Source organism: Dipodomys spectabilis, unplaced genomic scaffold (assembly GCF_019054845.1).
Source record: "Dipodomys spectabilis isolate Male_0828 unplaced genomic scaffold, ASM1905484v1 ptg000289l, whole genome shotgun sequence".
NCBI classification, from domain to species: domain Eukaryota; kingdom Metazoa; phylum Chordata; class Mammalia; order Rodentia; family Heteromyidae; genus Dipodomys; species Dipodomys spectabilis.
In genome coordinates this window covers 1,711,679-1,732,726 of record NW_024870966.1, presented here as the reverse complement: position 1 = coordinate 1,732,726, position 21,048 = coordinate 1,711,679, and the positions used below count along the sequence as shown (strand labels likewise).

At 40.2% G+C, this 21,048-nt stretch overlaps 1 protein-coding gene and 1 pseudogene across 4 annotated transcripts in view; one reads left to right on the top strand and one right to left on the bottom strand.

Annotated features, from left to right (window-relative positions):
• Positions 1-21,048, bottom strand: part of Inpp5f (inositol polyphosphate-5-phosphatase F) — a 98,241-nt gene that overhangs the window by 49,725 nt on the left and 27,468 nt on the right. The window lies entirely within an intron of this gene.
• Positions 20,384-20,497, top strand: LOC122126894 (annotated as a pseudogene).

Genomic DNA, 21,048 nt, shown 5'->3' with positions numbered 1-21,048 from the left:
AGGCAATGACAGTGGTCTCATAAGATTATAATGGAGCTGGAAAAAATCTAATTGCCTAGTGATGTTGTAATGTCATAGTTCAACATATTATTCCACTTGAAGTGATGAATGATGGTGTAAACAAACCTATTGTGATACTGATAGCATAGAGTATAATACATACAACCTAATAGTCTAATAATAATAAATAACTATGGTACTGGTTTTATGTAGATGGCATGTTATACTTATTATTTTACTGGATTTGGGGGGGGGGGCAATACTAGAGATTAAACTCAGGACTCACACATGATAGGCAAGCACTCATCCTCAGCCCCATCTTGGTTTAGTGTAAAACATACTCCATCTTACTGTTACATCTCATCCTTACTGCTTCTCCTGACTGAATCAACAGGCCAGGCACCAGTATCATCTAGTACGTGTAACTACACACTATGATGTTTGCACACTGATTGTGCCACCTGGCAACATGGTTCTCAGAATGGTATCTTAGTTGAGCCCAGTGGTGTAATTCAAGCTGAGTACAGTGGTGTAACTAAAGCTGAGTGCAATAGTTTAACTCAAGCTGAGTCAGTAGTGAAGTTCAAGCTAAATCCAGTGGTATAACTAAGCTGAATCCAGTTTTGTAACTCAGCTGAGTCCAGGGGTGTAACTCAGATGAGTCCAGTGGTATAACTCCAGCTAAATCCAGTGTTGAAACTCAGCTGAGCCCAGGGGTATAAATGCAAGCTCAGTCCAGGGAAGCTGATAGTGTAAGAAAATCTAAGAACCAGAAGGCTGGTGTTTTTAAGTCCAAAGGTCTGGGAACCAAGAGTTTCAATGTCCACAGACAGAAGGTAGACATCCAGACTCAGAGAAAATTTACCTTTCTTCTATGTTTTTACTCTATCCTAACCCTCAATAGACTCAGCAATGACTACCTACATTAGTGAAGTTAGATCCTAGTGTAGTAGTTCAAATGCTCTCTCTCTGTCTCTCTTTCTCTGTTTTCTCTGTTCCCCTCTGTTTCTCTGTCTCTCTTTCCTCTCTCTCTCTCTCTCACACTCTCTCTCTCTCTCTCTTACACACACACACACACACACACACACACACACACACACACATAGAAATATTGCATCCGCTATCTGGGCATCCCTTCTCAGGCAAGCTGACATATGAAATTAACCATCACATCTCCCTTTAAATGACCTCATCACTAGGTAGTATTACATCTACATATTTCTAGACGTGCCTATCCATCCTGCTGATATACAGAAGTTATATACATTTCCCAATAAAGCATGTTTAGCCATCATTCATTAATGTTAATTCTATAAGGTATTTTTCAATTTTTTGAAGTTTAAACATTACAGATAACACTAAAATACCCTTTGATTACTTTTAGTCTTACCTCATGGAAAATTCTTTCAATCTGCTCCACTAACCATTTTGTTAGTTCAAATAAGGAGAAAAGCAGAGATATCAAGTAAATGATTACATTCCATTCTTGGCATTAATCCTTTCAATTTTACTTGATGGCTTAAAAATTACTTGTAACTGTAAATTATTTTGCAGGCACTACTGCTTCAGCTCTTTCAGACCCTTTCCTAGTCTATAAATATAAACATTCACCTAATTACCAAAGTTAAAAATGAAAAGAGGTGTGTTTGCTATTGATTCTGAGTCCTTAGCATAGCCCAACATTACAGGCTATATTCCTGGAATCAGTTACATCTTCTACATCCACTATTCCTAAAGTATAGAAACAGAAAGCACCCAGCTGCCTCATACTCACAGTGGTGTGATCAGGAACTAATAATATGACATGCCAATGAAGGCAGAGGTAGATATTAGCTATTCTTGAGTCTTTTTTTTCCTTTGGCGGGTTGTGGGGCTTGATCAGGGCCTAGATGCTCGCTGTTCCTCAGCTCTTTTTTTTTTTTTTTTTGGGTCCAGTTGTGGAGCCTGAACTCTGGGACTGGGCGCTGTCCCTCAGCTCTTCAGCTCAAGGCTAGCACTCTACCACTTGAGCCACAGCGCCAGTTCGGCTTTTTTCTTATATGGTGCTGAGGAATCGAACCCAGGGCCTCGAGCATGCAAGGCAAGTGCTCTACCACTGAGCCACCTTCCCAGCCCCTCCTCAGCTCTTTTTGCTCAAGCTAGAGTTCTACCGCTTTGAGCCACAGCTCCACTTCTGGTTTTTGAGTGGTTCATTGGAGATAAGAGTCTCATGGGGACTTTTCTGCCATGGCCAGCTTTGAACCATGATTCTTGTAACTCAGCACTCTTGAGTAGCTCAGATTACAGGCATGAGCCACGGGCACCTGGCTTACTCTCAAGTAATGCTCAAATAGAGTTAAATTCCTGAAGTACTTCTGAAGTTTATGCTTCAAAGAACCACGGAAGAGTCTCAACTATATCTCAGAGGATGGTGATATACTGGAAGAGAAGAAAAGAAGAGATTATGCTCTGATATTACATTCTGCTCACCTTTCCTTTGTTCTGTCAAGCTGTGAATAAGAACACTTAACATGTTTCTCTGTCATTTCAAATTGACATTAAAAGTAAAAAATGTAAGCCAAATGATTCATTGTTCTTTATATATTCTGAGGTGTGCTTAGGCGCATGTAATTTTTTTTTCAGTGCTGGCAATCAAATTCAGTGCCTCGTGAATGCTAGGCAAGTGTTCTACCCCTGGTTAGATTCCCAACCCAAAATTTTAATTGTTCTATCTTTCTGGTAACTTGAATATTCTGTTATTTTTGAAATGTTTCTCTATGCTTCTTGCCTTAAACTCTGCTTTGCTATTAGCATAGCTACATTAGTTTTTATAGGATAATGTTTAGGTTTTTTTTTTTCTATTCTTTTACTTTCAGCCTTTTTGGCGACATTACACACACGTACACACACCATATACAGCATTTGTCTTAAAATGTACACAGATTTTGTTTTCCAGTATGCAAATCTTTGATTTTTGTACATAGTTATCATTACTGATATATTTAGTAATCTACCATGTATCTATGTGTCTCACTCATTCCATGCATACTTTTTATTTTCTTAAATCCCTTTTGCATTTATGACCCTCAAAGGTAATTCAGAGATCATCAGAGATGGTGATCGGTTTTAAAAGGGGGGAGACTATTGTCACCTTCAACAAGCCATATGGCCTCTATCCAAAGCCATTAGGACAGGGCTACTCAGCAGAACCCTAAGGAGGCAGGCTTTCCTGGGTAGCCTATGAAGTGGAATAGGAGCCGCACTTCAGTAGATCTGACAGGTGGGATTTCTACCCTAGTAGCCAAGGGGTCTAGAACACTAACCTATAAAGGATTATTCTCAAGCCCTAAGGAGCTTGGGTAGTGGAACAGAATGTCTAGCTTATGTCTGTTCCATTACTGTATTATGGGAGGACATATAATTTATTTGGCTTTACAGATTCACAGGTGCAGAGTAATTTGCCTTAGCATCAATGGTACTTTGACTGCTACTCATATCTGAATTATATGATGTTTAGATGAGTTTTATGTTTTAAACTTTAAAGTTGATGCTGATGTTTGAACAAGACTTTGGTAGCTTCTACAGGTGGAACACGATCAGCTGAATTGAGTGTCCCCACTCCTAAATTCATATGCTGAAAGGTCTTACTCCCAGTATGATAGTAACAGGAAGTAGGACCTTGGTAGGTGCTTAGGTTATCCATCCTCACATGAAGAATTGGTAAGCTTATAAAAGAGAAGGAGGAGAGCTCCCTTACCTCTTCTACACATGAGGTCTTAAGACGTGAGAAGAGGGCGCCGATGGCTCACGCCTGTAATCCTAGCTACTCAGGAGGCTGAGATCTGAGGATCGAGGTTCAAAGCCAGCCCAGGCAGGAAAGTCCATGAGACTCCTATCTCCAATAAACCACTAGAAAACCGGAAGTGGTGCTGTAGGTCAAGTGGTAGAGCGCTCGCCTTGAGCTGAAGAACAGCGCCCAAGCCCAGAATTCAAGCCCCACGACCGACCAAAAAAAAAAAAAAGTCAAGATGTGAGAAGAGGTCATCTCTGAAGCAGAATAAGTCCCTTACTCTGGACTTCCTAATCTTCAAAACATCAAGAAATAGCTGGGTGCCAGTGGCTCACACCTATAATCCTAACTACTCAGGAGGCTGAGATTAAAGCCAGCCAAGACAAGAAAGTCTGTGAGACTCTTATCTCCAATTAACCACCCGAAAAACCAGGAGTGTCGCTGTGGCTCAAATGGTACAGCTCACCTTGAGCTGAAGAGCTGAGGGACAGCACCCAGGTCCAGAGTTCAAGCCCCACAACAGACAAAAAAAAAAAAAAAAAAAACCAAGCTTCAAGAAATAATTTCTGACAATACACCTATTTCTTCCACATCGGTTGATATGTCCATTTCTTTCCTTTTGCTTAGTGTCAGCTGCTCCCTCTTTCCCTCTCATTCCCTCCCTCCCATCGCTACCCTTGAGTTGTTTAGTTTGTTTTCATCAATGTCCAGTGCAGCTGATGGGTTGTACTGTCAAAGCTCATAGAATTCACAAACATTATATATAGACTATGATAATGACAATTTGCCTTGTGAAGGTTAAAATGTGTTTGTGATTTTACCTAAGTATCACTATCCCACAATACTGTAAAATTTATGTAATTACTTAATCTCAATTAAAATTAGGTTGTATCAATTCCATATCTCAAGACAAAGTATGCTCCAATTTGGAGGATTCTACCATTTTTATAAACCTTTGTTAGAACTCTAAATGCAGCCAAAAGAGTGAATTTCACTGATACCTTTTGCGTAAGTTACTAATGATCATTTTGTACTTCTTTTTAACATTTAATTTTATTGTCAAGAGGGGTTACAGTTTCATGGGTAAGGTAGTGAGCAAATTTCTTATTTAACTTGTTACTCTCTCCTTTGTTTTTCTCCCATTCCCCCAACCCCATTTGCTACTTTTAAATGAATGAGCAAGTCTACAAAGCAGACTTTTTTAGCCAGTCCTAGGACTTGAACTCAGGGCATGGGCACTGTCCCTAAGCTTCTGTGCTCAAGGCTAGTGCTCTACTACTGATTTACAGGGTAGACTTGTATACTAATATGAATAAATTTAATTTTCTTTTTTTTTTTTCTTTTTTTTTTTTTTTGTCGGTCGTGGGGCTTGAACTCTGGGCCTGGGCGCTGTCCCTCAGCTCTTCAGCTCAAGGCGAGCGCTCTACCACTTGAGCTACAGCACCACTTCCGGTTTTCTGGTGGTTTATTGGAGATAGGAGTCTCACGGTCTCTCCTGCCCGGGCTGGCTTTGAATCGCGATCCTCAGATCTCAGCCTCCTGAGTAGCTAGGATTACAGGCATGAGCCACCAGCGCCCGGCTTAATTTCTATTAAAGAAATGATTTTTTTTTTTTTTTTTGGCCAGGCACTGGTGGCTCACATCTATGATCCTAGCTACTCAAGAGGCTAAGATCTGAGGATTGTGGTTAGAAGCCAGGCCAGGCAAAAAGGTCCATGAGACTCTTTTGTCCAATAAAGTACTCATAAAAAGCCAGAAGTGGTGCTGTGGCTCAAGTGGTAGAGTACTAGCCTTAAGCCAAAGAAGCTCAGGAATTACCCACAGGCCCAGAGTTCAAGCCCCAGGATGGCGGGAGAGGAGGGTGAGAAGAATGAGTTTTTGGTATATTTAACACAATTTTTTATTTTGTATTTAAAGCCATTGCTATTCTTTAACTACACTTAGGAAATGCTTTTTTTTCCACTTGTGAAAATAAAGTACCATATGTCTCTGAACATCCATCAGGAAGCACCATACATCAGTGAAATGAAACGACAAACAAAAACACACCACAGCAGTGCTGATCTTCAAGGGTCAGGCACCTACTAGTTAAAAGAACATCACATGTTCTCAGTGACTAAAAAGCTAATTATTATAGATTGGTCCATCTTCCAAACACAGGAGCTACTAAATCTTTCTTATAATTGCTCTGTTGCTTACTAAAGCTTCCTAAGTTGGATTTATAGAAAATTGATAATGACTCATGGGGAGATCTAGGATGAGACATTTTCAATGGGTTCTATTTCACAAGTACCAAATGGCATGATTAGAAGGATATTCAGTCTAGGCTATGAAGCTTAGAATTGAAGCTAAATCCTTAACAAAAGCATCATAAAATTAAACAATATTATACTCTATAAAAATAGAGAAATTTTTGAATCTATTAAAAAACAAAAAAGTGTTTTTTTTTCCTTTTTTGCTGTTTTTGTTTTCTTTTTGTTGTTTGTTCATTTACATGTCTTTGGAAGTATAAGGGAAGGTACAGAAATGGAGGGGCAAAGGGTGAACAAATGTAGCAGTGTACTCACTAGATACTATGTTGAAAATGAACTATATAACTTGTGGATGGGGATGAGAGGGAAAAATTGGGGGAGAGCAAGGGAAGGGGAAAGATCCATCATCCAAAAAGAAATGTACTCTCAGCAACCTTGAAGTGCTTTCCTCTGAACAATAGGTGTTCATAGAAACTGCAGCTTCATTCTGAGATTGAATTGCAGGGTGGTGTGGTGTGGTGTTGGCCTGTGGTCTTCAATGGGAGTGTCCTTGTCCAAAAAAATCCCAAATCCTATTCAGACAGTGTGTAGGTAAGAGAGTGAGTGTGTGTGTAAGAGAGTGAGCTGAGTCTAAGGACTTCAGAAAAACAAAACACCATGGACAATTTCCAACCTGATACAATAGTCCTTGATAAATTAACAAATTTGTAAAGAAATGTATTCGGGTTGGTGATTTAGCTCAGTGGAAGAGCACTTGCCTGGCAAGCATAAGGCCCTGAGTTTGGTCCTCAGTCTGGGGGAAAAAAGGGGGGATGTACTCTTTACCTGCCTTATATAACTGCCACCCCTCTGTGTATCACCTTCATAATAACAATTTTAATTTTTTTAATAAAAACAAGAAAACTAGGGGGAAAATAAGACAAAAGTATCATTGGGAAAATTTATTTTGTAGATAAAACTACATTTTCCAGATAACAAGCTTAGCCCTTAAAGTTCTAAGATATTTTCTCAAATGTTTATTTATTTATTTATTTATTTATTTTTGGGTGCAGTACTGAGGGCTGATCTCAGCTCACCGCCAATCTTGTGCTTGCACTTTACCACTTGAGCCACACTCTGGCTTTTGTTGGTGGTGGTGGTTCTAGGGCTTCAACTCAGGGCCTGGACACTGTCCCTAAGCCTTTTTGTGCTCAAGGCTAGAGCTCTACCACTTGAGCTACAGTGCCACTTCTAGTTTTGGGGTGGTGAATTGAAATAAGAGTCTCACGGGGACTTTTCTGCCTAGGCTGGCTTCAAACCATGATCCTCAGATCTCCACCTCTTGAGTAGCTAGGATTATAGGCATGAGCCACTGGCACCCAGTTCCTTTGCTTTTAAAAAAAATATATGGTTTTCAGATAGAATATTATGGTAACTTCGCCCAAGCTGGCCTCCAAGATCCTCCAGTCTTTTGCTTCCCCAGTAGCTAAGACTACAGACATGCAGCACCATATTAAACGTTTATTTAAAACACTATATTACATAATTTCCTGTCTATTAAATCCCAGCATAGTAAGAGTAATTAAGATTTTTATTCATGACACATTTATCATCATAAAGATAACTGTTGCTTTGACAAGTGGCATATAAATAAATGCTTCGAGGTTGAAGGTGATTGACCCCTACACAAATAGGCCCAAGACCACAGCCCATAACAAACCTGATAATAGAGTCAATTAAAAATCTTCATTTTCTAGGGGCTGGGAAGGTGGCTCAGTGGTAGAGCGCTTGCTTTGCATGCTCGAGGCCCTGGGTTCGATACCTCAGCCCCACATAAGCAAAAAGAAAAAAAAAAGCTGGAAGTGGCGCTGTGGCTCAAGTGGTAGAGTGCTAGCCATGAGCTGAAGAGTTGAGGGACAGCGCCCAGGCCCAGAGTTCAGGCCCCATGACTGGACCAAAAAAAAAATCTTCATTTTCTAGCTGTGAATGGCTGTTACTAATCAAGATTAAGTAAGCAAGAATACATTTTTTCTAATTAGTAATTTTTACTTCACCATTTGGAGGAGAGCAATGATGGGGTTTGAACTCAGGGTTTCACACTTGCCGAGCACTTTACCACTTGAACAACAGCTGCTTTTTGCTTTAAATGAGCTCTCATATCTTTGCCTGAGGCTATTCAGACTGGGATGTTCCTATATATGCCTCATGTACAGCTGGCATCATTAGCATGTGCCACCATATCAACCTGTTGTTGAGGTATCACTAATATTTTTCCCAAAAGTCTCAAAGCCAAGATCCTCCTGATCACATTTGGGATCTGCTGTATTCTACCTTCATCAAGATTAAGTGACACTAGAATACATGTTATATACTTATATATCCTACTAGTATATGTATGTATCATATCTTGCATGTATATTATATACATATATATCATATATATATGTGCATATATATATATATATATATATATATATACACACACCACTGGAAAAGCGGAAGAGGATGGGGAAAAGAGATGATAACAAGATATTCATAAAGCTCATATGTATATATAAAAATATCACAATGTGAGGCTGGGAAGGTGGCTAAGTGGTAGAGTACTTGCCTTGCATGCATGAGGCCCTGGGTTCGATTCCTCAGCACCACATAAGCAAAAAGAAAAAGGCCAGAAGTGGAGCTGTGGCTCAAGTGGTAGAGAGCTAGCCTTGAGCTGAAGAGCTGAGGGACAGCGCTCAGGCCCAGAGTTCAGGCCCCATGACCGGACCCCCCAAAACAAAAAAAAAATGTGGCCCTGACAGTCATTTTTATTACCTTACAAGGAGAATTTCATTGTGACATTTCTATACATGCATACAATGTATCCTAATTGAACTCACCTTCTCTACCCTCTGTTTTAACCCACTCCCCTTTCGTAAAATAATTTCAACAGGTTTCATTCTTCTATTTTCTTTCATGCAAATAAATTACTTTGTTCACATTCATCTTCATTTACCCTCTTGGTTTGCCCTCCATCCTTCCTCCATCTATCCTCCAGTACCCATCCCCAACACAGTCAGTTTTATTTCCCTCTCATTCTTTTTCATTTCTATTTCTCTCCTTTTTCTTTCTTTCTTTTCTTGGTGTGTCTTAATTGTACAAGCAAGTTTTACCATGGTATTTCAGTCATGCATAGATCATAGTTTGCTCAGAAAAACCCTCTGCACTGCTTACTCTTTCCCTGCCCACCAGTGCCCTAGTGATCAACATCTTTCAATGAGATTCTTTATGCTGTCTTCATAACTGGTTGCAATCTATAGTCATTTTTATCATAATTCTCTTTCTGAGGCTAAAACAAAATTTACTATCAATGCCATAGTAATTACTGAGGAAACTGGAGTTCAAAGGTAAACAGACTCAGGACTAGAAGAAAAAATGTAGAATGCCTAAGGCAAGCTACTTGCCTCTGAAGTTATCTCTGCCTAAAAACCTAACAAGCTGCCATGCCTGTTAGAGACAGGTATGCTGACTTAATGAACCTCTGGAAGAACTCAGACAATGGATCACACTTATGCGACCAGATGATATACTGTTTGTAGCTAAAAGCTGGAACACAAGCACCAAAGAAACTACAATTCAGATTAGAGGGAGGAACACTCAGCACCAGGGCTAGGTACCTGGAGAGAGTAAAGGAAATCAGAAGGTGGGATGATGTACTCATCTCATACAATTTAGCTGCCTTCTTCCATGACTCAAAGCCTTCATGACTCAACTAGGACCAATCAGCCAAACTATAGTTATAAATTCTCCCTAAAGATAACCAGAAGCTTATATACCAACAAAAATACAACTTTTTTGCTTTTTGGTTTTGTGCCAGTAATGGAGCTTCAACTCTGGGCCTGGGCGCTGTCCCTGAGCTTTTTGCTCAAGACTAGTGCTCTACCACTTGAGCCACAACTCTACTTCTGGCTTTTTGGTGGTTAATTGGAAATAAAAGTCTCACAGACTTTTCCTGTTCAAGTTGGCTTCAAACCTCAATCCTCAGGTCTCAGCCCCCTGAGTAGCTAAGAATAAAGGCATGAGCCACTTGTACACAGCAATAAGAATGTAGCTTTTAAAAAATATTACTTCTAGCTGGGCTCCAGTGGCTCATGCCTGTAATCCTAGCTACTCAGAAGGCTGAGATCTGAGGATCACAATTCAAAGCCAGCTGGGCAGAAAAGACCATGAGACTTTTATCTCCAATAAACCACCAGAAAGCCAGAAGTGGTACTGTAGCTGAAGTGGTAGAGCACTAGCCTTGAGCTGAAGAGCTAAGGGACAGCACCCAGGCCCAGAGTTCAAGCCCCATGGCTGACCAAAAAAAAAAAAAAAAATATATATATATATACACACACACACATATGTATACATACATATATAGTTATAAAACTTCTAAAATAACTCTGAGATCCTCATAAATGAGCAAATAAATATAAAATAGCTATTTGAATAGCATTTTAGATCATTTTGGTAAAAATGTAATGTTAAAAATAATCCTGAGTTGGGTGTCTCCTTCCCCTGTCCCGGGTCACTGTCTCGGCTGCTCCCTCCGAGCTGGTTATTTTTTATTTGGGGCAGCGGGCACGTATGGGGAGGGAAGGGTGTTCTTCCCAACCTAGGGTCCCAGCTGTCTTTACATTGTTACTCCACGTCCCTTTCTCCAATAAACAAGCCAGTCGGGCGTGGTTATATGTGAAAAATAATAATAATAATCCTGAGCCGGGGGGGGGGGGGGTGGCGGGGGGGGGGGGGGGTGGCTCATGCCTATAATCCTAGCTATTGAGGAGGCTGAGATCTGAGGATCATGGTTCAAAGCCAGCCCGGGCAGGAAAGTCCGAGACTCCTATCTCCAATAAACCACTAGAAAACCGGAAGTGGCGCTGTGGCTCAAGCGGTAGAGCACTCGCCTTGAGCTGAAGAGCACAGGGACAGGGCCCAAGCCCAGAGTTCAAGCCCCACGACTGACAAAAAAAAATAGTAATAATAATAATCCTGGTCTGGGAAGGTGGCTCAGTGGTAGAGTGCTTGCCTTGCATGCTTGAGGCCCTGGGTTCGATTCCTCAGCACCACATAAGCAGAAAAAAAAATGCCAGAAGTGGCGCTGTGGCTCAAGTGGTAGAGTACTAGCCTTGAGCTGAAGAACTGAGGGACAGCGCCCAGGCCCAGAGTTCAGGCCCATGACAGGACCCAAAAAAAAAAAAATCCTGTTGTTATGATGTAAATATTCTAAACAAACTTCAGTACATGGAGGGGGGGAGGGGAATCACCTCAAGTATCAAAATATATTGTTACTTTGGTTGGTTTGGGTTTTTTAGGGTTTTTGTTTGGGTTTAGTTTTGTTTAAGTATTAGGAATCAAACCAAGGGTCTTCTGAGTGCTAGGCAAGAATTCTACCACTTGGAAGTGGAGCTGTGGCTCAAAGTGGTAAGAGTGCTAGTCTTGAGCAAAAGAGCTCAAGGACAGCACCCAGGCCCTAAATTCAAGGCCAACAACCACCAAAAAAAAAAAAAAAAAAAAATTCTACCACTGAGTCAGACATAGTGGCTTACATGTGTAATCACAGCAACTTGGGAGATGGAATAAGGGGATTGCAATTCAAACTCAGCCTGAACAAAAGACCCCATCTCAAAAATAAACCAGGGGTGGTGCAATCCCAGCTACTTGAGAGGCAGAAGTAGGAGGATCATAATCCAAGACTGGCTCAGCAAAAGCTTTAAGACCTTATCTGGAAAAGAAAATAAAACAAAAAAGCTGGGGACATGACTCTAATCATAAAACATGTTCCTAGCAAGTATGACCACTTTGTGATCAAAATCCAGTACAGAAAATTTAAAAAGATCTACCACTGACCTACATCCCCAGCTTTCATTTTCTTAATTAAAATAATTACAAGAGGCTATTTAAAAAAATCTTCTTAGTGAAATGTATGTGTATACACATACCAGTCGTAGGGCTTAAACTCAGAGCCTGGCATTGCCCCTAAGCATTTTTGCTCAAAGTTAGCACTCTACTACTTGGCCAAATAGTTAGCTTAAGTAAAATATTTGCAAACTGGAGATAGGAGTCTCACAGACTTTTCTGCCTGGGCTGGCTTCAAAACACAATCCTTAGATCTCAGCCTCCTGAGTAGCTAGGATTATAGGAATAAGCCACCACAATCCAGCCTTAGTTACATTTAATGGTTTGAGGTTTTGTGGGGATTGAAGGTGTTTTGTTGTGTTATGTTGTATTTTGTAGTCCAGGCTACCCTGGAATTCATTATGTAGCCCAGACTGGGCTCAAATCCATGATCCTCCTGTCTTTACCTCCTAAGTACTAGGATTAAAAGCATATGCTACCACATCCAACTTTAATGGTTTTATTGAGATATAATTTACATATAAAATTAATCTATTGGTAAATTTACAATTTAATGATCTTAATAAATTTATAGTTATGAAATCATCATTAAAATACACATATACATATATACACATACCACACACTTTTCTTTTTTTTTGGGGGGGGGGTGCCAGTCCTGGGGCTTGAACTCAGGGCATAGGCACCATCTCTGAGCTTATTTTGCTCAAGGCTAGTCCCCTACCACTTAAGCCACTTCCAGCTTTTCCTGAGTAGTTTATTGGAGATAAGAGTCTCATGGAATTTCCTACCCAGGCTGATAGGATCCTCAGATCTCGGCCTCCGGAGTAGCTAGAATTACAAATATGAGCCACCAACATCCAGCTACAATCACCATATATTTTTAATAAGGTAATTTGTTAAAAGACATTAAAACAATCTACTTCTGTACAATATAATGTACAACAAACAATAAAACTCCGATTCAAACAAAGGTGTATCTAAAAGATCTGTAATAGGAAAACTCCAGAGGCTGAAGCTAGCTCCAAATGGCCCACCTGGCTTCTCTAATAGTCTTTTTTTATTATTATTGTGAAAATACTGTAAAGAAGGGTTACAATTACATGGGCATCTAATATTCTTAAGGAATGGGATTCCCAATGGCCTTATAGGCAGGTATTAAAACAATGGTAGTAACACTGAATTCTGTATACTCAGCACTGAAACACAAAGCATTTCTTGTCATTAGCACCATAGCAAGAAGGTCTCCATAGACAGGACTACAATCAGTTTTAAATCATGCGCAATAATGCATTTTACCATCTTAATAACTAAGATTGCTTCACCACTTCAGAAGTGGAAGAAGAGCAGATGGTGAGCAAATTTTAATGAATGAGATCTACTTGAGTGAATTTTATCTGTGATTGTTCAGTATTATGAGGAATAATTCACTTAATTACTAAACAAAGAGAGTCTATTGCCAAATTAGTCAAGACTCCTGACAATTTTCTCTCCAGACTATTTTTCATATATCATGATACATATATATATACATAATTGCTAACAAATCTTTGTGCTTTTTATTCAGATAGCTCTTATCCTAATTGAGCTAATCTTCTTCTCAATCTTCAGAATGCATTTGGACTTGAAGGGCTTTTATGATCCATTTAAAATCAATCTCCAGCCTAAAGCAATCTTTTTATAAATGTGTGTTTAAAGATATGGCTATATCCCGGACATTAAACAGAAAATAAATGATGAAAACACATCAATCATGTGTTCTTTTGCACAGCGGCTTACTCTGCACGCCATCTCTTCTCAGTCTCTCATCCCTCACCCTTCCCACTGCCTCCACCCCTGTCCATTAGCACACATTTCACATACTCATTTTTCAGTCTTCAAGTCACACATCACTTCCTCAGGGAAGCCTTCAGCCCCACCCACCTTGTTGGGTACACAGCTCCCTAATGCTTCTCTTCAAAACCTTAAACTTGTAATGATAAAACTGTATGATTGGGTAACTCTAGGCCACAGACTTGAGTAAATGATTCTAGAACTGTGTCACACTGAAGTCACCAACACTAGGTAGAGGCTTTGGCACAAAGAAGGCATACCATGAACATCTGTTAAATCAGAGTATTTCCAAACAATCCCTCCTGAGGTCAGTACACAGGGACCCACCCAAGAGGAAAACAGACACAGTCCCAGCCCCAATTCTTTCAATCTTATCCTCCCGAGAGGAGAGAGACAAAAAGAGAAACAAACAAAACATTCTATATGTACTTATAACTTTCACCATCACTCTTATTACAAATGAATAAAAAACAATTCTCACAAACCTTTGCTTTTCATCTACTTTTTCCTTCTACTTTCGATTCCTCGAATTAAGAAACCCCATTTGGTCAACCCAAATCTAGACATATTCCAGCTAGTGGAAATAAGACTGCATTAAACTGTGACTAAAAGTCCGCCAGTCTGCAAATATCTAACAGAAAAGGCCTTCAACCCCAAAACAAGCCAACGGTTCTAAAGAGATATTTTTTGGAAGAGCTGGCTGGAAGAGTGAACAATTATTAGCAAAATATATCCCAACTGACTAGATAATGACAGTGACCAGAGTATAAAAGGGTGTCCGGGGTGATGTATTACATAGTTATGTGATGTAAAATATATATCTATCTATATCTATATATAGATAGATATAGATAGATATATCCCAACTGAAAATAATTGTAAAATTCTTCTAACATATATTTAAAAAGAGCACATGGATTATGAAATATAATTTGTCACTACGACTGCAAATACTTTACTACCAAAAACATCACTTCAGCTGGGTGTTGGTGGCTCATGCCTGTAATCCTAGCTACTCAGGAGGCTGAGACCTGAGGCTCATGGTTCAAAGCCAGCTGGCAGTAAAGTCCAAAAAGTTCATGAGACTTTTACCCTCCAGTAAACCACGTAGACAACCAGAAGTGGCGCTCAAGTGGTAGAGCACTCGCTTTGAGCTGAAGAGCTCAGGGATAGCACCCAGGCCCAGAGTTCAAGCCCCACAACCAACCAAAAAAAAAAAATTGGGGACTGGGAAGGTGGCCCAGTGGTAGAGTGCTTGCCTTGCATGCATGAGGCCCTGGGTCCGATTCCAGAAAAAGCCGGAAGGAGCACTGTGGCTTAAGTGGTAGAGTGCTAGCCTTAAGCTGAAGAGCTGAGGGACAGTGCCCAGGTCCAGAGTTCAGGCCCTACAACTAACAACAACAAAAAAACCCCGAAGTTTCACAGTATGATTTCTAATGGATTGTTTATATTACCATTTCAGCAAATACTGACAGCAGATACACAATCCAAGTTTTAAGAACTTTCAAAATTGTGTATATAGAACTTAGTTGGAGCTGGGTACCAATGGCTCATGCTATAATCCTAGCTATTCAGAAGGCTGGTCTGAGGATCTCAGTTAAGTAGCCTAGGCAGGAAAGTCAGTAAGACTCATCTCTAACCACCAGAGACAGGAAGCAGGCAGAAAAGTCCCTATGATACTCTTATCGCCAATTAACCACTCAAAAATGGCAAGTGGGGCTGTGGCTCAAAGTGGTAGAGCACTAGCCTTCAGGGAAAAGGCTCAGAGACAGTGCCCAGGCCGAGTTCAAGTCCCATGACTGACAAGAAATAAAAACATAGAATTTATGGTAGAGTAGCTGATACTTCTTAGAACCCTTAAAGTAAAATATCTAGTATATACTGAATGTTTACTATGACCAAGAACCCGTTTAGCAAGTTTTGATTAAATCTTTATAATAACTGTCTAGGTAGATGTTCTCTTAAAGATGAGACTGAAGCTCAGATGAACTACCCTGGCCCAAGGCCATCATATGATCATTCAGGACTAGTCCACCAACCCCATGAGTACATCTGGAGAATATATCATCATAAGCAGATATCCGGATGGCCACACTGCTCAAGTGGTAGCCCTGAGCCCATTTTCCAGTATTGCAGAGAAAAGGGGAAAAAAAAAAAAAAGGAATCAACAGTATTAGACTAGAAGAAATTTTCTCTGGAATAATTTGTAGTAAACCTTTCAATGGGCATTAAGTTCCTGTTATAACATCAAAACTCATATATCCTGACCTCCAATGCCTCAGAAAGTGACCAATGCGGGCTGGGAAGGTGGCTCAGTGGTAGAGTGCTTGCCTTACATGCATGAGGCCCTGGGTTCAATTCCTCAGCACCACATAAGCAGAAAAGGCCAGAAGTGGCGCTGTGGCTCAAGTGGTCCAGCGCTAGCCTTGAGCTGAAGCCCTGAGGGATAGCACCCAGGCCCAGAGTTCAGGCCCATGACTGACAAAAAAAAAAAAAAAAAGAAAGAAAGAAAGAATGTGACCAATGCAGACAGATTACCTTTTAAGAAGGTAATCATGTTAAAGTGAATTTATTAAGGTGCCCTCTAATCCAGTACACTGGTGCCATTGTAAGAAGGAAATCTAGACACACAGTTACAGAAGAGAGACTAAATGAAGAAGAGAGAATATGGCCATCTACAAGCCAAGGAAAGAGATCTCAGACAAAGCAACCCTGCCAGCATCTTGTCCTCTAACTTCTGAGCTCCAGAGCTATGAAATAAAATTCTGTTGTGTAAGCCGCCCAACCTGCAGCACTCTGACAAGCCTATCAAACTCATGCAGTTTCTAAGTCATGAGAGCCTGATATATTTCTCAGGAGCGCAGAGTTCAGTGACAATCAAAAACAGCGGCATAGCTCACCCACGCTGATTTAAGACTGTCAATGACATCTGTTCAAATAAATTTATGTTCCCATCTTACCGACAAGAACAAAAATTCATGCATTAATATGTAGAGATTCAGTAGGAGGAAAACAGGAGTGAAAGTGAGTTTAAGTACAGACATTTTATTCCATTTATCTTCTACCCCCTAAGATATTCCCATGGGAAAATGCCCCCCAGCTGTTTAGCTCAGTTCTGATGCTCACCAGCATAGCTGCTTTTGGCTAATCTGACCCCTAGTAGCAAGAGCTTTAGAGAGACATTGAGAGAGTAGGGATTAGGCAGCCTGGAAGACAGAAGGTGAAAGAGAGAAAAGGAATGCTCAAGGGTTAGTGTGGATGGATAGAGACAGGGCTGTGGTCAAGGAGGAAGAACATCATCTGAAAAGATCTTCCTTTCCTTCTTACTCACTTTCTTCAGACCAAGCCTGTTAAGTAGTATGACAAGAGAAGAGCAGAGGAAGTGTCTCCAAGATACTGAAAAATTAAGAAATTTTATCTACTTTTCTTTTTTCTCTCTCCTATTTACTTTCTTTCATCTGTCTCTCTTCCAAAATATTCTATATTATAGGTACTTTTATTGGCTATCAGCCTCCTGTTTGGGGGCTAAAGAAAGGCAGGTAAAGAGCCGGGCGCCGGTGGCTCACGCCTGTAATCCCAGCTACTCAGGAGGCTGAGATCTGAGGATCACAGTTCAAAGCCAGCCCGGGCAGGAAAGTCTGTGAAACTCTTATCTCCAATAAACCACTAGAAAACCAGGAGTGGTGCTGTGGCTCAAGTGGTAGAGCGCTTGCCTTGAGCTGAGAGATAGCGCCCAAGCCCAGAGTTCAAGCCCCACAACCAACCAAAAAAAAAAAAAAAAAAAAGGCAGAAAGAAAAGAAAAAAAAGAAAGGCAGGCGATGGGAGGGGAAGAACATAGAAATGAAGGCTGACTACAGATGACTACATGCTCTCTGTATCATGAATTCAGAAGCTATCAACTTAAATTTGTATACTGGTGACAGAACACAACTTGATACTCTGATTTTCTCTCCCACATGGAAAAGTAGTCCTGTAGGGACACTTTGAACCAAATGACTTGAGAGGTGGAGAACACTGGCTGATAAATGTTTTTAGTGTCTGAACCTGACTCCCTAATCAATTCTTTTTGATTGTTGATCAATCTCCACTAATTACATGGGACCTCAAATGGTAGGTAGTTTGAGAGCTAAGGTTGCTATTTTAAGGGCAACATTTTTTCCCCTACATACACACCAACAGAGATAGTCAAAAGGAAAAAAGAATGAAGGAGCTGTAGAGAGACAGTAGTCAGAGACCACCTGCCCCAAGGAAGTCATTGCAGACCTGTACAACATCCACTCCTGATTTTGGTCCCTTTGGTTCCCTATTTACATAATCTGTTAGTTTTATATTAAAAAAGGAATTTTGGTAGTGATTTGTAATTTAGTAAGAACCTTCAGGTATATTATCTCATTTGGGGCTCATAAAACCCTACAGAAATAATTAGGTCAGGGGCTGGAAAGGTGGCTCAGTGGTAGAGTGCTTGCCTCCCATTCATGAGGCCCTGGGTTGGATTCCTCAGTACCACCTACGCAGAAAAAGCCGAAAGTGGCGCTGTGGCTCAAGTGGTAGAGTGTTAGCCTTGAGCTGAAGATCTGAGAGACAGCACCCAGATTTCAGGCTCCACAAAAAAAAGAAGGTGATCAGGCTGAGGGTGTAGAGCACTTGACTAACATACCCAGCCACCACCCTGAAAAGTTGTCCAGGTTTTCTAGGAGGGAGAGAGAAAAGGATTTGAGGAGAGGTCTTGTAAGATGAGACCCAGGGAGAGAGACCACATGAAGTCAAACAGTGGTAAATCCAGGTAAATTCCAAGGGGAATGCTGCTTCATGAAGGACCACAGCCAACAGAAGAGAACTGAAAAACCACTTGCGCATCCACAGAACCATGAAGAAGATCCACTGCTACTGTTTTAAGCCATTAACTTTTAGGATAGCATATTACACAATAGATAAAGGAAACAGATATTAGGTAACTTCTCTCCTTTGTCTCAAAGCTAATCATCAGAGCTCAAATCCTGTTCTCCTGATTTCAGTGATTATTCACTTCACCAGGACGTGACTGAAATTAAAGAAAAATAATTCAGAACTTTCATACATGTCATTTAAATAATAGAAACGAATTTTAGCTCAGAAGAACTAGCTGTAAAATTATCCTGTCAGCATGTAAATGAATTAAAAATATATGTATGTAAATGTGGACAGGTAGGAGAATGTTATTAAAAAACTTAGCATGGTTATAAAATGATGATTTTCTCTTCTGTGTTGAAAAAAAATTAATCTACCAAAGGCATAATATACAATGAATCTCAGCAGTATTCTATGAGCAAAAAATATAACAAACTTACCCAGTGACAGGCAAAAGAACAAATCATTATTTATTCAACTAATAGTGAAATTAAGGGACTCCAGTTCCATGCATTAACATGGGTAAACTCAAAAAAATTAAAAATAAAAACAGAAAGAATACTAAAATTTTAATGTTATTTATCTATCAAATGTCCAAAATATAAACCTTAGCAACATCTTGTTTAGGAACATATATGTATTAAAACCAATAATGAGCCAGGTGCCAATGGCTCACACCTGTAATTCTAGCTACTCAGGAGACTGAGATCTGATCAATCCTAAGTCAGCCTGGGCAAGAAAGTCCTTGAGACTCTTCTTTCCAATTAAACACCAAAAAAGCCAAAAATTGAGATATGGCTCAAATAGTAGAGTGCCAGCCTTGAGCACAAAGCTCAGGGACAGCACCCAGACCCCGAGTTCATGTATCAAGCACCAAAAACAAACACAAAAAGCAATAATGAAAATCAAGAGGGCAAGAAAAAAATCAAAATATTAAGTTTTCTTCAATGAAGGAAACATTCGGAGAAGGTAGAGAGGGCTCTGAAGTCATGTTTCCCTTCTTACTCTAAATGATAGCTTTACAACATATATGTTAGACAGATGTAACAATGTGTACTTAATATCTGTGATGGTTTCTTAGCTTTACAAAATGCTTCATAAAACATCTTAAAAGATAACCAAAGAAAGCTGAGCCAATGACTCATGCCTATAATCCTAGTTACTCACAAAGCTGAAATCTGAGGACTGCAGTTCAAAGCCAGCTCAGGCCTAAAAGACTGTGAGACTCTTATCTCCAATTAGCCAGCAGAAAGCCAGAAGTAGAGTTGAGGCTCAAGTGGTAGAATGCTAGCCTTGAGAAAAAAAAAAAAGCAAAGAGACAGTACCCAGCCGCTCGCGCTCTCTCTCTCTCTCTCTCTCTCTCTCTCTCTCTCTCTCTCTCTCTCTCTCTCTCTCTCTCTCTCTCTCTCTCTCTCTCTCTCTCTCTCACTCACTCACTCACACACACACACACACAATTAAATTAAGTTAAATTAAAAGCAAAACAAAAAGGCCAGAGTGGCTTGATTGGTAGAGGGCCTATCTACCAAGTGCAGGGCCCTATCTTCAAATACACAGATACAGATACACACACACACACACACACACACACACACACACACACACACACACACACACACACACACACACACACACACACACACACACACACACACACACACACACACACACACACACACACACACACACACACACACACACACACACACACACATCAACATAGCTTCCAAACATTCAATTTTATTTTTAATAAAAAGGCACTTCAGAGACAGATGTAGAGCAATTATATGTATCTGTTTAATTTGTAACAGACACTTACAAGTACATACAAATCCTCTTTTACAATCCAGAACTGATTGCTGAGTATAAATTTTGGTCTATGTAAGAAGGAATATGGGCTGAGATATAGCTCAATGGCAAAGTTCTTGCCTAGCAAGTACAATGTCTGGGGTTTGAACCCCAGTACCAAAAAAAAAAAATAGTTTGAAGTGATAGGGGTACTGATACTCATGCAGAGTATCAGTATAGTATTCTTATTATATAGCAATAATAGCAAAGCCTCTTATAGTTCAAAGTTTGTATTAAAACTGACATTAATGGAAAGTAGATACTTAAGTATAAAGCTTTAAAAAAAATACTTCATCTAGCCCTTTACAGGTAGTTCAGTGACACGCACCTATATTACACTTGTACTTTTTACCCACAAATTTCCTTTGAAACTAGGAAACAGTTATCCGTCCAGATAAGGGCCTGGTGAATGACAAAATTTCTTCTTCTTTTTTTTTGCCAGTCCTGAGGCTTGAACTCTGGGTGGCACCTAGGCGCTGTCCCAGAGCTGTTTCACCCAAGGTTAGTGCTGCCTCACTTTGAGCCACAGAGCCACTTCCTGTTTCCTGGTGGTTAATTGGAGATTGGAGATAAGAGTCTCAAGGACTTTTCTGACTGGG